At 43.9% G+C, this 18677-nt stretch overlaps 1 protein-coding gene across 2 annotated transcripts in view; it reads left to right on the top strand.

Moving 5' to 3' along the window:
• The window catches only part of LHFPL2 (LHFPL tetraspan subfamily member 2), a 174407-nt gene that overhangs the window by 63132 nt on the left and 92598 nt on the right, over positions 1-18677 (top strand). The window lies entirely within an intron of this gene.

Genomic DNA, 18677 nt, shown 5'->3' with positions numbered 1-18677 from the left:
CCCCCTGGAACACTTACACACTCCGAGTGGGAGTCTCTTCGCAGGCTTGACTGCCCCAGTGTGTAACCGTTTTGTGGTGACCGAGGAAGCAGAGACAGGCTGAGGCGCCAGAAGCACACCAGCTCTGGGAAGCTGCGTGCACTGGGCTGCAGATCCTGCGTTCAGACACTGTGGTTCCTCTATTATGCTCAGGGCTTCTGCAAAGCCAGGTGGGGTAGCCCTCTTCTGTAAATGAGGCAGCGTGAGACTCAAGGGATAACACGGAACAGCCACCTCCAGTACTTGCCTGCTGCTTCATTGTTACGAAACCGTCTCACTTAATCCTCACAGCCGCCCAGTGAGGTGGCACGTTGATGAGCCTGTGTTAGGAACAGCAGAGCTCTTAGAGGTTTGAGTCACTTGCCCCAGGGAAAGGAGACTGAAAGGGCAGCTTTTGGCGGCACGTGGTAATTATGTCCCCACACTGCAAATAGTGAAGCCGGTACTTACCCCTAAGAGTCTGCACTCCAGAGTTGATGCGGTTCCTCCTCCGTAGGTCCTTCAAAGAGGTACAGCCTCAGATGAAAATGGCCTTGCCATCCCTTCCACTTGAAGCTCTGACACTGGGAGCTCTTGTGAGAAGGGTCTGACCGCAGGCCCTATCTGTAGCATGGAGTCGATAGCCTGTCTCTGTGATTGTTGTAAGTGATCCAGGGAGACGAATGCAAGGGCTCAGTTCGTCCGTGATGAGAAGGAGGAGGTTTGTTGTTACCGCTAAGGTCCTCAGTGCTCTTGAGGTTTGAGTTCTGGAAGATTCTGTCTCCCTTGATGCATGGCTGGGATGTTTCTACGCAGAACACTTACTTACTCCTGACCCTCTGGTACTGCACACACCCACAGTGGTTTCCTGGGGGCTAGTTTCCAGGGATCGATCGCAGCTTTAGCACCTCTTTCATCATCTGTTTCCTATTCATTCCACATACCCCCAGGTTCAAACTTTCAAGATTCTTCTACCTCATCAAACCATGGAGACAGCTGGGCCTCTGGTTCTTGCTCACCCTCCTGCCTTTCTAAGGCCAGTGGTACCCATAGTCTCTGTCCAGAGCTAAGCTTTTAGTTCATCCTTGAAAGATTTATGGAACATTTTTGTCCCAAGCAGAACCAAATGCTTTATATCCTTGTGTGTCACTTAGCCGGGAGTGAATACATTATCATCTTGTCTCGTTTCCTAGAAACAGATACAGACAGGCCCACAGGAGGACCTAAGAGCTGAGGTCACACTGCTTCCCTCATTTGCATTGTCAACGAGGAGTACTTCCTGACAAACGCTACTGTTCTTTTTACCTTCTCAAGAAGTTTTTCATCCTGGCTGTCTTTTCTTTTTCATTTACTTATGGGAAGTGGAAAGAATATAGGAGGCTCTATTCCTAGTTTTTCAGTATTAATCTAAATTTTATGAAAATCCTAAACTGATCAGCTTCGCCCTCCCCAGCTGAAATCTCCTTGAGCTTAAAATGCCATCTCCTTTTTCAAAGTCGCCCTTCTTAACTGCTTGCCAAGAGTTCAGAATCATTTGGGCTGGATCATGTCAACATAAACTAAGACTAAAGATCTCTTATTTATCTTCTAGAAGAAAAGCCATTTTTAAAACTGTCATTCCTTTCAGAGAAAAAAGAGAATGAAAAACTAAGCCATTGATAAGACAGAATAAATGAAAATTTGAATGGAATGGGGACAAAAGAAGTTCCCTTATTTTTAATTGTAGGGCTTCTGTTCATGCAAAGTGACCCAGGGATAAAGAAGTAGCCAGTTTGAGTTGAGCTAGATAAAGATGAACAAAAAAGTTGAAAACCATTGAGTTATTTGCCATCTCCTTTCCTGTTATTGCTAATGGAATGGGTTTCTCAACCAGCATCTTCCTTCTGATTATTACAGATGAGGAAGCTTCAGGGACTTACCTGGTCTTTTACTTCACCTGAAGATCCCTGTCACAGTCCTTGATTAGATATGCTAAGCTGGAACATAAATAAAGTGTTAAATGAGATTTTTTTAAGAGCAATTTTTTAAGAATCCTAAAAATCAGTCAGTCCACTCAGTTAACCAGTGTAAGTTACGCATCATGGTAGGCATTTCAACTTGGCTCGGTGCTGAAATCTGAAATTATTCCAGCTGTGGCTCGAGTCGTTGCTCTGTTTTGACCCATGGTACCGGGAAATGGCCAGAGAGTAAAGATGGCAAAATCGCTGAAGTTGGGACCCTTCATAAGCCTTTTTGCTTTGTTTGAGGCCAGTTTTCATCCTTTTTTTTTTTTTTTTTTTTAGTGTTAGTAGCTCAGTTGTGTCCAGCTCTTTGTGACCTCATGGACTGTAGCCTGCCTGGCTCCTCTATCCATGGAATTCTTCAGACAAGAATACTGGAGTGGTTAGCCAGTCCCTTCTCCAGGGGATCTTCCCAACCCAGGGATCAAACCCAGTCTCCTGCTTTGTGGGCAGACTCTTTACCATCTGGGCGACTCAGATGCAAAAAGAGGGAGGAAATAAATTACACTTTGGTACTGAGATTTGAGTTAATCTTTAGTATTATACCAAGTGTACCTTCTCAGAACGGTCTGCTCGAAACACAGCTTTCATGAGTAAGCACTCTCCCAAATCATAGCATCTAGGTAGCAGAGAGCTGGACCTGGAGTCTCTGAGCCCTCACAGTGCTCATGTATGTTACTGATGGATCTCATGATAATTTTACCTTGTTAGAGGACCTGTGGCTAAGAAAAATCTTGATACGGGAAACCTAGCATGTAAGGTGGAGTGGAGAGTAATGACGTCGGAAGCCTTGTACTGAATGATTCCTGGAAGGTGGTTCCCAGAGGAAATTGATGATGAAGTGAAGCTGTTCATATCACCCCTTGATCTCTTAGCAAAAGAAGGTACCCCAGGTGGAGGAAGAAGCCTCTGAAATAAATATGACCCAAGCCATTCCCAAACAGAGATAAATGTTTCAATTTGAAATGGAGCTGCCAAAAGCTCCATACCAGGAATCTTCTTTCTTACAAGAAAATGAAATTATCAACCATACCCTGGTTATGGGTGATCAATTCCAAACCCTGCTAGAGAGAGTCTGAACTCAGCCTCATTTGGACTAGTTGGCAAAAAAGAAAAAGGAGGAGGTCTTACTCCTCCTTTCTGCCCCTTAGGTCATAGATTTTCCCTACTCTCTCATTGCTTTTGAAAAAATCAGTAATATTCCTTTTATTCTTTCTGTGATTGATGTCTTTGTCACAAAGATTATGTGCTGGCATTCCTATCTTTACATTGATCCTGTAAAAAGGTGAAGTGCAAACGACCATGCCAGAGAAGGAACATAATTAATGTCTTTGTGATGCTGTCCAAGTTCTTGAGAAACTATTAGAACTGGATTATCTTGGTGTTTGCCAGTTGAGGTCAAGCCAACAACTCTACTTGTCTTTCTTTCCCAGAGGGCACGACAAGAAAAGACAGAGAGAAAAGTTCAAGGAATTAAAAACAGAGCTTTCATTAGGATAGCATTTGAGGTCAGGTAAACATCTCTTTAGAGTTTCATTGAAAAATTCCAGGAGGCCAAGGGCAAAATCTCCAGAAGACTTGTTTCAAGGAGTTATAGCTCAGTGGAATTTAAAATAATTTAGGAAATTTAGGAAACCTGAGTATGACATTGCTTAGGGGACATTTAGAAAGACAGAAAGGGAAAAGGACACCAAAACCCCAAATTTCTTCTCATTTGAAAACTGTGGAAGGCCTGGGAATGATTTTCCAGAGTGACTAGGAGACACCTCTTCATTGTACACGCGTTTCTTTCCAGAGCCCGCACACTGTTCGTGTATGTTATCGATGGATGGGGTGTTAGTTTTGCCTTGTTATAGGACATATAACTAAGAGAAAGCATGCTGAGGTGGAGAGTAATGATGTCAGAAACCTTGTACTAAAGGATTCCTGGGAGGTGGTTCTTAAACTTGTGAATTTGAGTCACGAATGCAGAGACCCATGGTGCACATAGGGTCATCTGGGCAAGGAGAGCAACAAAACGACAAGCAACAAGTCCATCCTTGTAACCCAGGCACGTGTCCAGTGTGTGTGGTTTAGCCTGTAGCATAGTTCTTAGTTGTTCACTTCTGTGTTGTTCCAGTTACTAGTTTCAGGGTTCAGATGACATCTTTAACAAGAGCTAAGCTCTTGCTTAACTTTTTTTATAAAGTTGAAAGCAACAGTCCCCTTTGACTCTGAAGGAAATTAAACCACAAGTCAGATTACCAGTGGAGACGGTGGAATTTCTGTCCCAGAGATCTTCAAAAGCAGAGCATGAACGTTAGGTCACTTAAGTAAGTCTGTTTGGGGACTAACCAAGATGACACTTTGCAGAGTTCCAAGTTCATAAAACAACTCATGTTACTATTCATATATCCTAGAACATAAGGAAAATCAGTACTTTGTTCCATTATCTTTTTAAAAATTCATTAAAAAAAATTTTTTTTACTATAATACAGTTGATTTAACAATGTTGTGTTAGTTTCAGGTCTACAGCAAAGTGACTCAGTTATGCATATACATATATCCGGTCTTTTTTTTCTTTTAGATTCTTTTCCTATATAGGCCACTATAGAGTATTGAGTAGAGTTCCGTGTGCTATACGGCAGGTTCTTAGTCGTTGCCTATTTTATTATATAGCAGTGTGTATATGGAGAAGGCAATGGCACCCCACTCCAGTACTCTTGCCTGGAGAATCCCATGGACGGGGGAGCCTGGTAGGCTGCAGTCCATGGGGTCTCGAAGAGTCGGACATGACGGAGCGACTTCACTTTCCCTTTTCACTTTCATGCATTGGAGAAGGAAATGGCAACCCACTCCAGTGTTCTTGCCTGGAGAATCCTAGGGATGGCGGAGCCTGGTGGGCTGCCATCTATGGGGTCCCTCAGAGTCGGACACGACTGAAGCGACTTAGCAGCAGCAGCAGCAGTGTGTATATGTCAGTTCCAATCTCCCAATTTATCCTTCTGTTCCATTATCTTTTGGCTTCTTAAAAATGTGTTGACTTTTCCATGCCCTGAAATGAGTCTCCCATTTGTGTTGTAATGCTAATGTTGCTTGTGGAAATTTGGGAGTGAGTAGGAGGGAGGAAGAAGGAAGTCCTTTTAGAAGATGACATTCGATCTTTTCAGAGGATGGCACTGGGAGGTCACTTGGCTTTGACAGAGCTGGCTTGCCTGAGCATATGAACAAACTCCCCAAAGAGCGGCGTTTAGCTTGAGGGCACTTCCTGTAAGGAACTGTTGCTTTACTAAGTGATCAAGCTTGCTGGCTTTAAACAGTCTATTAAATGAGAAGAGGTTGGTTGGTTCATTGTCTTTGGAAGCTGTTAACTTTACAAAGTTAAGAAGATAGTCTGAAACAAGATTTTTAAATCATCTAGCTCCACTGTCAGTCCATAATGACGAAAATGAAAAAGTCAGAAAGTTGTTTTGTGGCATGCCAAACCACAGTGAGCATAGTTCTGGATGACTTGATGAATTCCCAATGTCCCTGGGGCCCTCTGCTTTCTGCAGACTGCATCCAGCCTAGCCTACCACGTGGTGATGAGCGAGCCTCCCTCCCGCCTGCTCACCTTAAAGCGACACTGTTCATTGGCTTGTGAGCATCTGTAAAAAAAAGAATTAGTTTCTTTAAAAATGGAAGAAGTTACAAGCCATTAAAGGTGCTGAGCAGACAGAAAAACAAAGGTAAAATTGGAAGGGTTTTGTGTGTGTGTGTGTGTGTGTACCAGTAACTTGTGAAAACATTTCATTCTTTTTAGTGAAGATTTATCGTAACAATTTTAGGAAGGCTGATGTCCTGTGTGACTCTGTTTCTTGGAATTGTCCAGTCAGTGTAGCATGGATTTAATACATTCCTAGGGACCTAGAAATGAAAATACACTACCTTCCCTTTGTCTTTCTTCTCTTTGTCTCTTTTGTTTGTCTTGTTTTCTTGCATAGGCAAAAATAAAGGAGAGAACGCTAAGTTATAACATTTGGTTTTAGTGCTGTTTTCTTTCCTTGTTCCATTTGAAAAAGGACACATCCATTAAAGTAAGACCCTGTGTTTTCAGTTGTTTCTCTCTTTTAACTTTCCATTCATTTGAAGTTGGCTCTGCCATGTGGTGGTTTTCCAGATGTTTGTTTATTTACAGTGAAACCCTTTCTTTCAAATGAAATCTTGTGTTTAACTTTAATATATGAAACAGAGAAAATACAGCTGTTCTTGGGGTCTCCCCTCAGCCTCCTCCCGTCTCCTGGTGCCTGAGGCACAGGTGGGCACCCCAGGGCCTGAGGAACCTGGTGTTTAATCCCCTGGCATGAGCACAGGATTAGGAGAGAGTATGCAGTTTGCTGTCCCCCAGCTTTGCCACCCAGACATTTTTTTCCTCACTTCACTTCTCTGGACTTAAGTTCCCTGTTCGAAAAAACAATGGCTTTGTATCAGAGCATCCCCGAGGTTCTTTCTGCCCTCTTTCTGAAGGAGATCAGCCCTGGGATTTCTTTGGAAGGAATGATGCTAAAGCTGAAACTCCAGTACTTTGGCCACCTCATGCAAAGAGTTGACTCATTGGAAAAGACTCTGATGCTGGGAGGGACTGGGGGCAGGAGGAGAAGGGGACGACAGAGGATGTGATGGCTGGATGGCATCACTGACTCGATGGACATGAGTCTGAGTGAACTCCGGGAGTTGGTGATGGACAGGGAGGCCTGATGTGTTGCGATTCATGGGGTCGCAAAGAGTCGGACACGACTGAGCAACTGATCTGATCTGATCTGAATAGTCAGCAGTTCTGAAGTGTACACAGAGCTCTGAGGCAGTGAAAAGTTCAGTGACTGAGGAATGCAGACACGGGGAACAAGAGATCTGGCTCAAGGAAGGATTGTCCCCTGCCAGCGTGAAGGGTTCATGTAAATGAGAGCACAGGAACCAGAAGTCATGCAGCAGAAGAAATGTCTCTGAAGAGAGTGTTTTCTGGAGATTTCAGTGAGGCATCCTCTAACACACGGGAGTGGGAGCAGAGGGTGGGGTTTGAGCCAATTGGGGGTTGCTGTTTAACCATTGACTGCAGTCGAATGTGCTGGTAAGTCCTTGGCTATTAGAGCTTCCCAGGTGGCTCAGTGGTTAAGAATCCACCTGCAGATGCAGGTTCGATTCCTGCATCTGGAAGATCCCCTAGAAGGGGAAAAGGTGACCCACTCCAGTATTCTTGCCTGGGAAATCCCATGGGCAGAGCAGCCTTGCGGGCTACAGTCCATGGGGTTGCAAAGAGCCAGACACAACTGAGTGACTAAGCACACATGCCCACACTGGGCTGTTCACAAATAAAATGATGTTCCCTCGCTAGAGAAAGTTCTGTCCTGTCTGTGTGTGTGTGTGTGTGTGTGAGAAAATGCACTGAGGCCTAGTTTAAAAATCTGCAGCCAGTTAACACGTTTGGTTAAGAGAATGGGGATGGTGCGGCCAAGGTCAGGGTTCAGTCATTCGCTCAGTGGGCCAGTTAACTGGGCAGGGCTCTGGAGCCAGACTGTGCTTTTAACCCTGACCAGCTGCTCCTCACATGTGTGCCAGGGGTCACAGGGAGGGTCAGAGAGCCTGGAAGGATATCTGAACTCAGCTTTTCCTCCCAGGACCTTGCAGGCAGGTCCTGGTCAGGGAGGGCTTGGCATCTTATCTTGTGGATAGGGGATGGGGGTTGGGGGAGCACACAGTCTCCATCTTGAACAGCCTTGAGGAAAATCTAAAATACTCTTTGTAAGCCAGGGTCTCAGTGAATTCTGACTGTGGGTCTTTCCAATTTGAAGACAGAACTTTCAAGGCTAAGTTACAATAGAGATTACTGAAATAATGCTCTATAGTTCTTGTGACTGCCGGCCTCCTACTCTTTTGGGAATTGGGAGAAGGGCTGGTGTTAGAAAATAGATCTGTTTGTATTTTAACCCCTTGAAGCCCATTGTTCTCTGTAGCTGTTCTCATTTCTTCATTGAAACACCACTTTGTAATTAAAATTGAAAACACTTGGTTTTCATCTGTAAAAGAATAGCGTACAGGAATCTTATGAAAGTTGTTTTTAAAAATATGATTCCAGTGCTCACAGTTCCCCCAGAGAATGGTTCTGTATGAATAGATCTTACTACTAATTAAACACGGAACAGTTTCTCTTGTTTCTTAGCATAAATACAGTCATGTATGAAGCCTACGTGGGGTTTCATCTTTGCCCAGGAAAGCAGTTAGCTTTAACTGTCATTTCTTTTCTATGAAAGATAGAAAAAACAAGTCATCTGAGCTAAAGTATCTCCAACACTTTTTTGAGAAGAGACATGTTCATTTTTGTAAACATTACAGAAGTATAAACCTTACGTACCTCTTAATCTCTGCACCAACCAATCCTCACAGTAAATGGTCCTGCTCTAGAGCCAGTGGTGAAAATGGGTATAAAAGTTAGAATTTTAAGACATCTGTTGGGTTTTATCCCCAGAATTAATTTGCTTCACTCCAGTGGCTTCCAAAGTGTTTGTTTTCATAGCGAGTGCTTTCAACAAACAAAATTTTCAGTGGAATTTTAACATTTTAAAAAAGATAACCGCAGAGACAGTGAAGTCCTGGCCGGGGACGCACGCTTGCTCCTCCGCCCCGCCAGCGACACCCCAGGGCCCCTCTGCAGCCGCGCTTGGGGCGGGCGCTCCACCCAGTTGCTTCAGCGGGTGTGTGTGGCGGCGTCGGGCCTTCCTTCGGCTCCTTGACTAACTCTTCTGAATGGCGCGCTCCTGGTGACGTCCGTTGCCCCAGCACCGACTCTGGGTGGTTATTTTTAGTTAAGCGACAGTTAGTCACAAACTTAAAAGCAAACCACCTAAACCAACCAGTGATTTTTTTTTTCCTGTCCTGAAATTGGACCTTTCCACTTGACTCATCTTCTGAGTTTGGCTCAAATGCCGTATTTGTCACTACTTTTTAGTCTGTGCCAGGAGGTTTTTCTCCCAGGGAATTTACGTTCAAATCTGCAGTAACAGTGCTTGTGGCACGTTAGATGCTCGTGTTCACCAGCCTGGTAGGAATGAACTTTTCCTTTTATGCCTCCTTCTGAATAATTGTGTTCCTGACTGCCTGCTTTCCACTGTTGGAGCAACACATAATAATACAGCATTAGTTCACACAGTGGGTAACGCTGGAGTATCTCTTAATCAGACTGATTAGCCTGGAGTAACTCAGAATGCTACACAAGGAAAAGAGCCTCCTGTAAGTATACGATTCTTGAATCAATGCTTTGAGAGTAGAGTGGCACTAAGGATCGTCGGTCTGAGTCTGACGAGTTGTTCGTATATTGCAAAGCATTTTTGAGATTTATTACTTAGATATTTACAATTTATTACTGAGATAATTACAGACAAATTACTTCTGTCTAGAGTAATTTGGCTAAGCCTGGAGGAGACAGACCAGCTATTTCACTTGTACTCACTCCGTTAGTATGCATCCCTGTAAGGTAGATGCTATTAATTTTATTTTTTTTAACTATACGATAGTCAGCTCTTCCCTTACTCTGGGATGATCTCACCCTTAACTATGACTTCAGTCACCTCCTGATAATTTCCCAAATTCTGTGGACTGCTCTAAACTCTTCAGTTCCTGCACTTTGCCTACTGGCATCCCCCCTACTTGGCCACCTAACCAGTTATGGTTGGCCCTCCATATCCCTGTGTTTTGCACCCACAGATTCAACCAGCCTTGGGTTAAAACCTGCCAATACAGAGGGACAGCTATACTTCAAACTTGAAAAGCCTCAATGAGCAGATAGAGGCTACCCTCATGTGATCTCCTTTTTCCCCCTGAGTTTCTTATCTTGATCCAGACATTACCATCTTCCTCTACATGTATTCATCAACTGACGCTGAGAACTCACTCTGTCTCAGGTGCTAGTCCAGATATTAGGTGTCCATATAGCACAGACTCAAGCATATTCAAGGCTGTGCTTTAATGGAGCTTGCACTTTAGTGGACAAACAACTAACTTAAACAAAATAATAAAAAACTATATCTATACCTATCTATTGGGAGAAACGTCAAGAACCTCAGATATGTGGCTGATACCACTCTAATAGCAGAAAGCAAAGAGGAACTAAAGAGTTTCTTGCTGAGAGTGAGGAAATGAAAGAGCCAGCTTAAAACTAAATTTTAGAAAAACTAAGATCATGGCATCTAGCCCCATTACTTCATGGCAAATAGAGGGGGGAAATGTGGAAGTAGTGACAGATTTCCTCTTCTTGGGCTCTAAAATCACTGCAGATGGTGATTGCAGCCATGAAATCAGAAGACAATTGCTTCTTGGAAGGAAATCTATGACAAACCTAGACAGTGTTTTAAAAAGCAGAGACATTTGTCTGCCGACAAAGGTCCATATAGTCAAGGCAGTGGGCTTCCCAGTGGTCACGTACAGTTGTGAGAGTTGGGCCATAAAGAAGGCAGAGCACCAAAGAATTGATGCCTTTGAACTGTGGTGCTGGAGAAGACTCCTGAAAGTCCCTTGGACAGCAAGGAGATCAAACTAGTCAATCTTAAGAGAAATCAACCCTGACTACTCATTGGAAGGACTGATACTGAAGCTCAGAATCCAGTATTTTGGTCATCTGATGTGAACAGATGACTCATTGGAAAAGTCCCTGATGCTGGCAAAGATTGTGGGCAGAAGAAGAGGGCAATCAAAGGATGAGATGGCTGGATGGCATCACCAATAGTGGACATGAACTTGGGCAAACTTCAGAAGATGGTGAGGGACAGAGAGGCCTGGCATGCTGCAGTCCATGGGGTCGCAAGGGGTCAGACATGACCGGGCGACTGAACAACAATACCTGTATATCTAGACATGTCTGTATCTACCCATTCATCCTTTTGTGTGGATGGCTGTCAGGCAGTGGTGAGACACCTGGAGAAAAATACAGCAGGGTGAGGGTTCTGGAGACCACGAGGATGTGTGTTGCACTCTTCAGCGAGCACGGTCAGGGAAGGAGGTGGTATTTGCACAGAGACTTGAATGAAGTGGGGATAAGCCATATGCATATCTGTGATCTGGAGGCAGGCCTGTTAATCCTTGCTACTCAAGGACTGAGTCATGACCGTTTTTTTTAGTGTTGCCCGAGCCATAGCTTGTAACTGGATGTACTTAGCCAGCAGATGGATGTACTTGGACCTGGGAACCAGATAAGGAAATAATTACTACCCAGTGTGCTGGGTGTGGCAAGTCATGCCTAGAAGTCTGCATGGGCTCTGAGAAGCAGCAGATGGGAAGAAGGCAAAGGCAAGAGTAGGTTTAGAGTCGGTCTCACAGATTACACTTGAGGTCGGTCTTAAGCAGAGTTCCACGTGTGGAGTTGGCGGGTAGGAGCATATAGAGGTAAATGGAGACTGATTTGGAAGACATGACATCAGCTTTGGGGTTAAACCAGCCCACCAAGAAGGGGAGCACAGCACTGTGACTTGTGATAGGGAGTGGTCAGCAAATTTAGGTGACCTGGAAATAGGTGTGTGTTCTAAGAGGATAAATTCGTTAGTCTGACCTTGAATGCTGTCCTTGGGAAAGAACAAAAGGGAGAAAGAATCTTAGGTTTTCCCTTTTATCCCTTTCCCAGGTAACCCCACACCAACAATGTTCCTTCCCTACATCCCCCTTATCCTGTGTCCTTTTCTGACTTTTAAAGACAGCTTCAGCAAGGATTCCTTATCTGAGGCTATTGCAGAAGCCTCTGACAGCTTCACTGGAAGATCAGTCATTATGTGTTTTGAGAATAAACTCTGCTGTGTTGTGCCCCCAGGAAGGGACCTGGTGACCCCGGAAGCTGAGGGAGGAGGGGCGGGGCTGACCTTTGCTTCTGACCCAGGGTGAAGCTGTCTGGGAGGAAGGACAGGTTGGCTCTCTTAAGTGAAGGGACATGGGCTCTGGGGTCACTCACTGGGAATGGGACGAATGTGCAGTGGGGACCCTGCTGGAACGATCTGGCATCTTCCATATGCAGCTTTGGCTTTATTTTGGTTTTACTGTGTTTGCCTTCCTCTTCTCTAATTTGTCAGGGCAGGTTTCCGCCACCTCCCACTTGAAGTTTTGTTTAGAAGGCTTTATACAGAGATTCCATGACAAGAATTCTGGTGTAATAATCGTTTTTGTTCTTTAATACCAAATCTTTGCATTTCTCTGTGCGCTCAGGTTCCCCTGCTCAGATAAGCAGAGCTGGTTGACGAGCTCAGATCCTCAGCATGCCTCCTTCCCTCCCTCCCTGGAGCGCAGCTGCTGGGCTTCCTTCTTCCTTGTGGGCTGGTGGTTGTCGTAAGCAGGCCCTGTTACACGGCTCCTCTGCCAAGGAGTGTTGGGATTGACTTTTATTGATGTTATACTGTATGTTACTGTGTGAGATTTAGTGCCATCATAAGCTTCCTAAGAATATTTTATCAAAGGTTCATGTCCCCTTTGCTTTGTTGTGATATGGATTTTTACAAATTTCTCGAAATGTTTGTCCCTGAAAGTGATGAAAGCTGTGTCGTACGGTTTTCATGCAGTTAACGTTTGAAGTGACTTTGTTCTCCAGCCTTCATTCAGAGGGTGTCCTCACTTGTGCCCTGGTGACCTTGTCTGTGGTATAAATGAAGATACTTTTCATTGTCTCTGCACCACCAAAATCCCGTTACCCGCTCACCAAGGTCCAAGGTTTAGCAAAGCTTAAAGCCTTTGATTCTGAAGACGGAAGCGTCAGGTTCTAATGCCAGTAGTGACCCACGTACGTTGTGGTGTAAGCCACAGTTCCCAGCCCTTCCTGCAGGGTCCTGGGGGCGCGGTTCCAGGGCATCTAGGCAGACGGTTGCCAGCAGCACATGAGAGGAAGTCCTTTCCTGGAAAGTAGCAAATACAGCCTCGTTCTGGTCCCCTCAGTGCCTGGCAGATGCTTCCCCAGGTGCCCAGTAATTTCTGGGTGGAGAGTGGGTAAAATAAAGGACAGGTAAATGCTTCCATGCACATGTAAGATAATGAAAAGGGTAAGTATTTAAGCTGGGTTTTCAAAAGCAAACTATCCTATCAGTAGAGCTGTCTTGCTTAGAGACAGTCTCCTTTTCTCTGATTTCTTTCCTGTGTTTTTGGGTAATCGCAAATCCTTTAAAGGAAAGGCATTTCCAGAATGGTGAGCTGGCCTGTTCTGATGGTGTAACAGCCCTGTGCCTCAATGAGCTTCACTTCTGTGATGGCAATGCCATGTGAGGATCTTTGAGAAGCATTCCTCAGGTCAAACAGGCTCATTCCTGGACTTCACAGGGTTTATCATTGATGGCCAGCCTTGGAGCAGTGTCTTTACCTGCTGTACATATGCCTTGGCCTGTGTGAGTCCATATTACCCTCTTTGGAAAGCTTTTGAATGAGTAGACTTTCTTTATTTTGAGTTTAAATCTTGGCGTCTGTTTTTCAGAACACTAGTCTGTTATTACTTAAGGCTTATGCCCAGATTTGGAATGCAGGCTGCTAAGAAATGTCAAACAGAAAGGGCTTGTAGCACTTAGAGTCCAAGTTCGTCGTGGGCTGCCTTTTGGCCTGGCGTGTGCCCTGGGCGTGCTGTGCTCACCTGCCCACCTGTGATGACTGGATCTGTCGGTCTGAAATGATCTGTTCTTGAACAAGTGATGTTGGGTTATTTGATGAGGTTTGCTCATTGCCAGTGCCTGACTATATTCACAACTGCTTCTCTTTTGCAAAATGATCATATGCCTATATTGAAGTTTAAAAAATAAACAAGAATATTAAGGGTAGTTGTCACTCAGAGGAAAGTTTTTCAGAATTAAAGAGCTCTTTAATTATGCACACACTCTCCTCCACCACCTGTATTCTAAGGCTATTCCAGGACAGAAGACATTCATGGAGGTTGGTCCAGACATTGATTTTTTCTGTTTTTGATTGGAGGATAATTGCTTTAGAATATTGTGTTGGTTTCTACCATACATCAACACAGATCAGCTGTCGGCATATGTCTGACCCCTCCCTCTTGAAGCTCCCTCCCATCTCCCACCCCATCCCACCCCCTCTGGGTTTTCACAGAGCACCAGATTGAGCTCCCTGCGCTACACAGCAAATTTCCACCGGCTGTCTAATTTTACATATGGTAATGTATATGTTTCTGTGCTACACTCTCAGTTCATCCCACCCTCTCCTTCCTTCCTGTGTCCACAAGTCTGTACTCTATATCTGCGTCTCCATTGCTGCCCTGCAAAGATATATATATGTGTGTGTGTGTGTGTGTGTGTGTATGTATCAGTCCTGGAATATATATATATCTCTCTCCATATAAATGCATTAATATATGATATTTGTCTTTCTTACTTCACTCTGTATAACAGGCTCTAGGTTCATCCACCTCGTTAGAACTGAGTCAAATGCATTCCTTTTAATGGCTGAGTAATACCCCATTGTGTACATGTACCACAACTTCTTTATCCGTTCATCTGTCGATGGCCCTCTAGGTTGCTTCTGTGTCCTAGCTGCTGTAAACAGTGCTGTGATACAGACAACTAGTGTGTTGAAAATGTGCCCACTTGAGGACCACCCTGCGAGGCCAGTGTGGCATTGCCCCCTGTTCCTCCCATGCCCTCTATGTCGTCTGGTGCCCCTGGGGCTTTCTCCTCCTTCTGGAATCCTGCTGACACTTCTGCCTGATCATCTTCTCCATGCTATAAACCCAGTGTTCCGTCTTCCCCCTATCCTGCTTTTTCTGATGACCTGTGGGACATTTTCCTAATGGAATCATCCATTGGTTTACACAGTAAACATTCCTGAAATGTGCCCCCTGCCTTGTGCTCAGTGTAGGAGATAAAATCCCAGTAAGCTAGAGTTAATTTTCTTCACAAGGAGCTCCCGGTCTGGTGGATTTATAACTGAATGTTGGGGAATGACCGACAGTTACGTGAATGGACATAGCCTGGCTCTGCATGCGTAGCAATAGCAGGCTTGGCGGGCAAACCTGTCGTGTTCAGAGGCAGTCTAATTGAGTCTCACTGGTTGCTGGCTCCTTGATAGGCTATTCTGTGGTGCCCAGATATTTTAAACCTCACCCTTTAAGAGCTTCATGTTGATGTCAGGACTTTTGAATTGAGTCATTTCTCCTTCCTTAAGAGTGAAAGGAAGCTTCTGTGATGAACATTTGGCTTATAGTCTGTGAGGTCTTTGAAAACTTGAACTTCAGTCATTCCCTGTGTGGCTGAGTGATGGGGCAGGCATTGGAGAGGTTCAGGTTCCCAGCATTTCACACGATTTAACACAGTCCAGCCTTTGGCAATCTGCCACCCTCTCTACTTGGTAGACAGGTTATGAAATTTGACACTCTTACATCTTTCTTGGAAAACCTTGTAAGTTCAGCAGTCCTTCAACGGTTGACCCATTTCTGTTAAATTCCTGTTGTCAGACCCAAGTGTGAGGTTATCTCAGACCTGTTGTCAGAGTAGTCTGTGCATTTCATTGACTTTTTAAAAAAAACTGTCAGCCTAGTCTTTGAGTGACAGTTTATACTTTGATGCAGAAACTGGACACTGCTCTTTTTGTTTACTATGCTGCCAGCAACTTCCTTTAAAATGTGAACCGAATTCCCCAAGCATATATTATATCAACATAGCACACTAAAGTAGGATTTGGACAATTCCTTTAGCTGACACATGGAAGCAGAGCCTTAGAGAAGTGTGTCTACCAAAAATGCAGAGAACTTCTTTAGTGAGCTAAGAGGGATGCTCTGTGAAATGGTAGGGGTCTGAGCATATTTTGCTTTGGCTAATCTCCTTTGGTGTTCACCTCCATGCTTCACATCTTTGGGGGCCGTCGTCGCCCCTGTCCTTGATAAATTAAGTATGATGGTTTAAAAGCATCAGGCCTTGGTTGTTGCAATGTTTCTTGGTTGGAAAGACCCTGGACTTGGGAGTCACAGGTCCGAGGTTGGAGCCCAGATTCTAGCATTTACTGTGTGATTCAACTTAAGTTGTTCAGATTCCTACTCTGTAAAGTGGGGATGATAAATAAGGTCTGCTCCCACCCCAACTCCAGCGACCTCTACTCCTACTGTGGATCAAGTGAGCAAATGAATTGCAGAGTGTCCTGTAACTTACGCAGTACTCTGCTGTGGGAGCCCCCTTCTCACCAAGGATGGGTTTTGTGAACTCGCACAGGGCCCCTGAAATGCCTCTTTCTGCCAAGGACAGTTACTGAGGCTTTCCCTTCTACGGGTATCTGTGCTCACAAGCAGCTGCCTTTTCACCCACCCAGAGGCAGCCTGGACCTCGCTGGGACAGCTGTTTCTGATGACATTCTTTCTTCAGTTAAGCTGAAACCCAGCCTCCTAACTTCCAAGATAATTTACATTTCTTGGTTCTAGTTTTACAGAGTAACACGAAACAATTCAAATCAGTGCATATGTTAAGTTGTAGAAATTTATAACTGAGAAGGGGTCTTAAACTCAGCTTCCTGTTTTTGGCAATTCAATTCAATAAATAAGAGCTGGGGCCTGTCACGTGGGTGCTGGCTCCAGCTCTGAAGGCGGCTATTGTTTCTACTCCTGATCTCCGGAAGTGGAACCAAAGGGCAGGGGACCAAATGGGGATGAATGGGAAGGAAGAACTTTTAACTCTTTCATGAGCAAAAATATAGTGGTTTAATTTTTTCTTTTTTTTAAAAGAATTATTGCTAGAAGAAATAATACCTGCATTTATTGGGCTAGGAATAATTGAAATAGCTCAGAGGACTATTAATCTACAAGTGGACTTCCTGATGAGCAGTGTGACTTTGAGGAAGTCAGTCATTACTCTTCAGAATTAGTTTCCCTCAGGTTTAAAATGGGACTAAAATTTTCTGCCCTGCCTATATTATATAGCTGTTAGATATGATAATGTATTTGAATTCAAATACTCACTTCTATACGCCATGTAACTCTTGGAAAATTCTTTAAACTTCTCTTTGTCTGCTTCATCTTTTAAAAGAGCATTGGTTAGAACCTACTTTAGAGTTTTTGTGAGAAATAAATGAGTTAATTTCCATGAAGTACAATAGAGCAGTGCTTGACAGCTAATGTGTAACACATTAAATATTTTTTATGAACTTTTGAGGGCTCTGATATAACATTTTTTAGTCTACTGTACTTTTTTAAAATAGCATCAAAAATAAAAATAGACTGTAACATCTTGTTTACCAAGCAAATGTAGTAACAGAATTGGCATCGTTTATCTTTCTCATCACTTTGGTAATTTCACAAGATGTGACTTGGTTGTCAGAAAAGCTTTATCATGATACTGAAAGCTTACTCCCAAATACCTTACTTCTCTGGACCTTAGGCCAAATTTATGTATTACTGAAAAAGCCCTGATGCTGGCAATGATTGAAGGCGGGAGGAGAAGGGGATGACAGAGGATGAGATGGTTGGATGGCATCACCGACTCGACGCACATGAGTCTGAGTGCTCTCCGGGAGTTGGTGATGGATGGGGAGGCCTGGCGTGCTGCAGTCCATGGGGTTGCAAGGAGTCTGACACAACTCAGGGACTGGACTGAACTGATGTATTACCAGAGGTGTTTTTTTCTTTGTGGTGTGAGTTTGGAAAACTGTAAGTGGGGATTGGGATGGTTTTCCCAGGGCGCTAGTAGTAAAGAACCCTCCTACCAATGCAGGAGACTTGAGAGACTCAGGTTCGACCTCTGGGTGGGGAAGATTGCTTCAAGGAGGGCCTGGCAGCCCAGTCTAGTGTTCTTGCCTGGAGAATCCCCTTGGACAGAGGAGCCTGGTGGGCTACTTTCCAGGGTATCACAAAGAGTCAGACGTGACTGAGCACGCACGCACAAGATCCAACTCTGCCTTTTCTGCTGTCAGGGCCTCCAGAGCTCTGTCTTAACTGGCCAGAGCTTTGCTTGTGTTATAGTAACAAAAGAGATTTTTAAATGTTAACTTTGATTTGAAAGTGTCCTAATTCAAGTATTTTTGTAGCCTATTTCGCTTTTAGAGATAATGAAACATTGATCAAGAACTTCATTTCTAATAGACCCATTCATAATAAGCCTAGTGGCTTATTTCACAGAAGCTATTTCCAGGTAAAAATACTGATCATGACTTCCCATGATGTTCCCTGAAGGGGTAAAATTAAACTGTGGGAAATGCTTGGAATTTAACTAGTAACTAACTTATAAAGAACCTTTTAAAGAAATCATAACTCCCCTAAGCTATTATATAACAAAAGACCTTATGAGTTCAGAATTCTTTTATGCGTGTATTTGTCTTAACTGAAACCCAAGGAGTATTATTAAGTATCTTCAAGTTTATAACTGAACTAAAATGGTTTCTTTAGACTGAGGAGGCTTTGAGTCCCATGCTGGCTTTTCAACCTCAGGTCCAGTCTGGGTTAGTGTTGATGCTGCATATATTAACCTGGTTATCTGGATATAAGCTTTTACTCATATACTGTATTATGTTATAGTCCTACAGGGCATGATTAGGGTAAACATTTTTAAACATACATAAAGCACAGGTTAATTTTATCTGATAGTCAATTTCTTTTCCAGACTTTTACATAAAGGTATGTCAGATTTCTATCTGGGGAGGTGATGAGTAGACTACATAGAGAGAAAGAGGTGCTTTCAAGGGACCACATGGCAGAGTGAAAAG

This window comes from Bos indicus x Bos taurus, chromosome 10 (genome assembly GCF_003369695.1).
Source record: "Bos indicus x Bos taurus breed Angus x Brahman F1 hybrid chromosome 10, Bos_hybrid_MaternalHap_v2.0, whole genome shotgun sequence".
Taxonomy (NCBI): domain Eukaryota; kingdom Metazoa; phylum Chordata; class Mammalia; order Artiodactyla; family Bovidae; genus Bos; species Bos indicus x Bos taurus.
The sequence above is the reverse complement of the archived record's forward strand: the minus strand, read 5'-3'. Positions and strand labels throughout refer to the sequence as shown.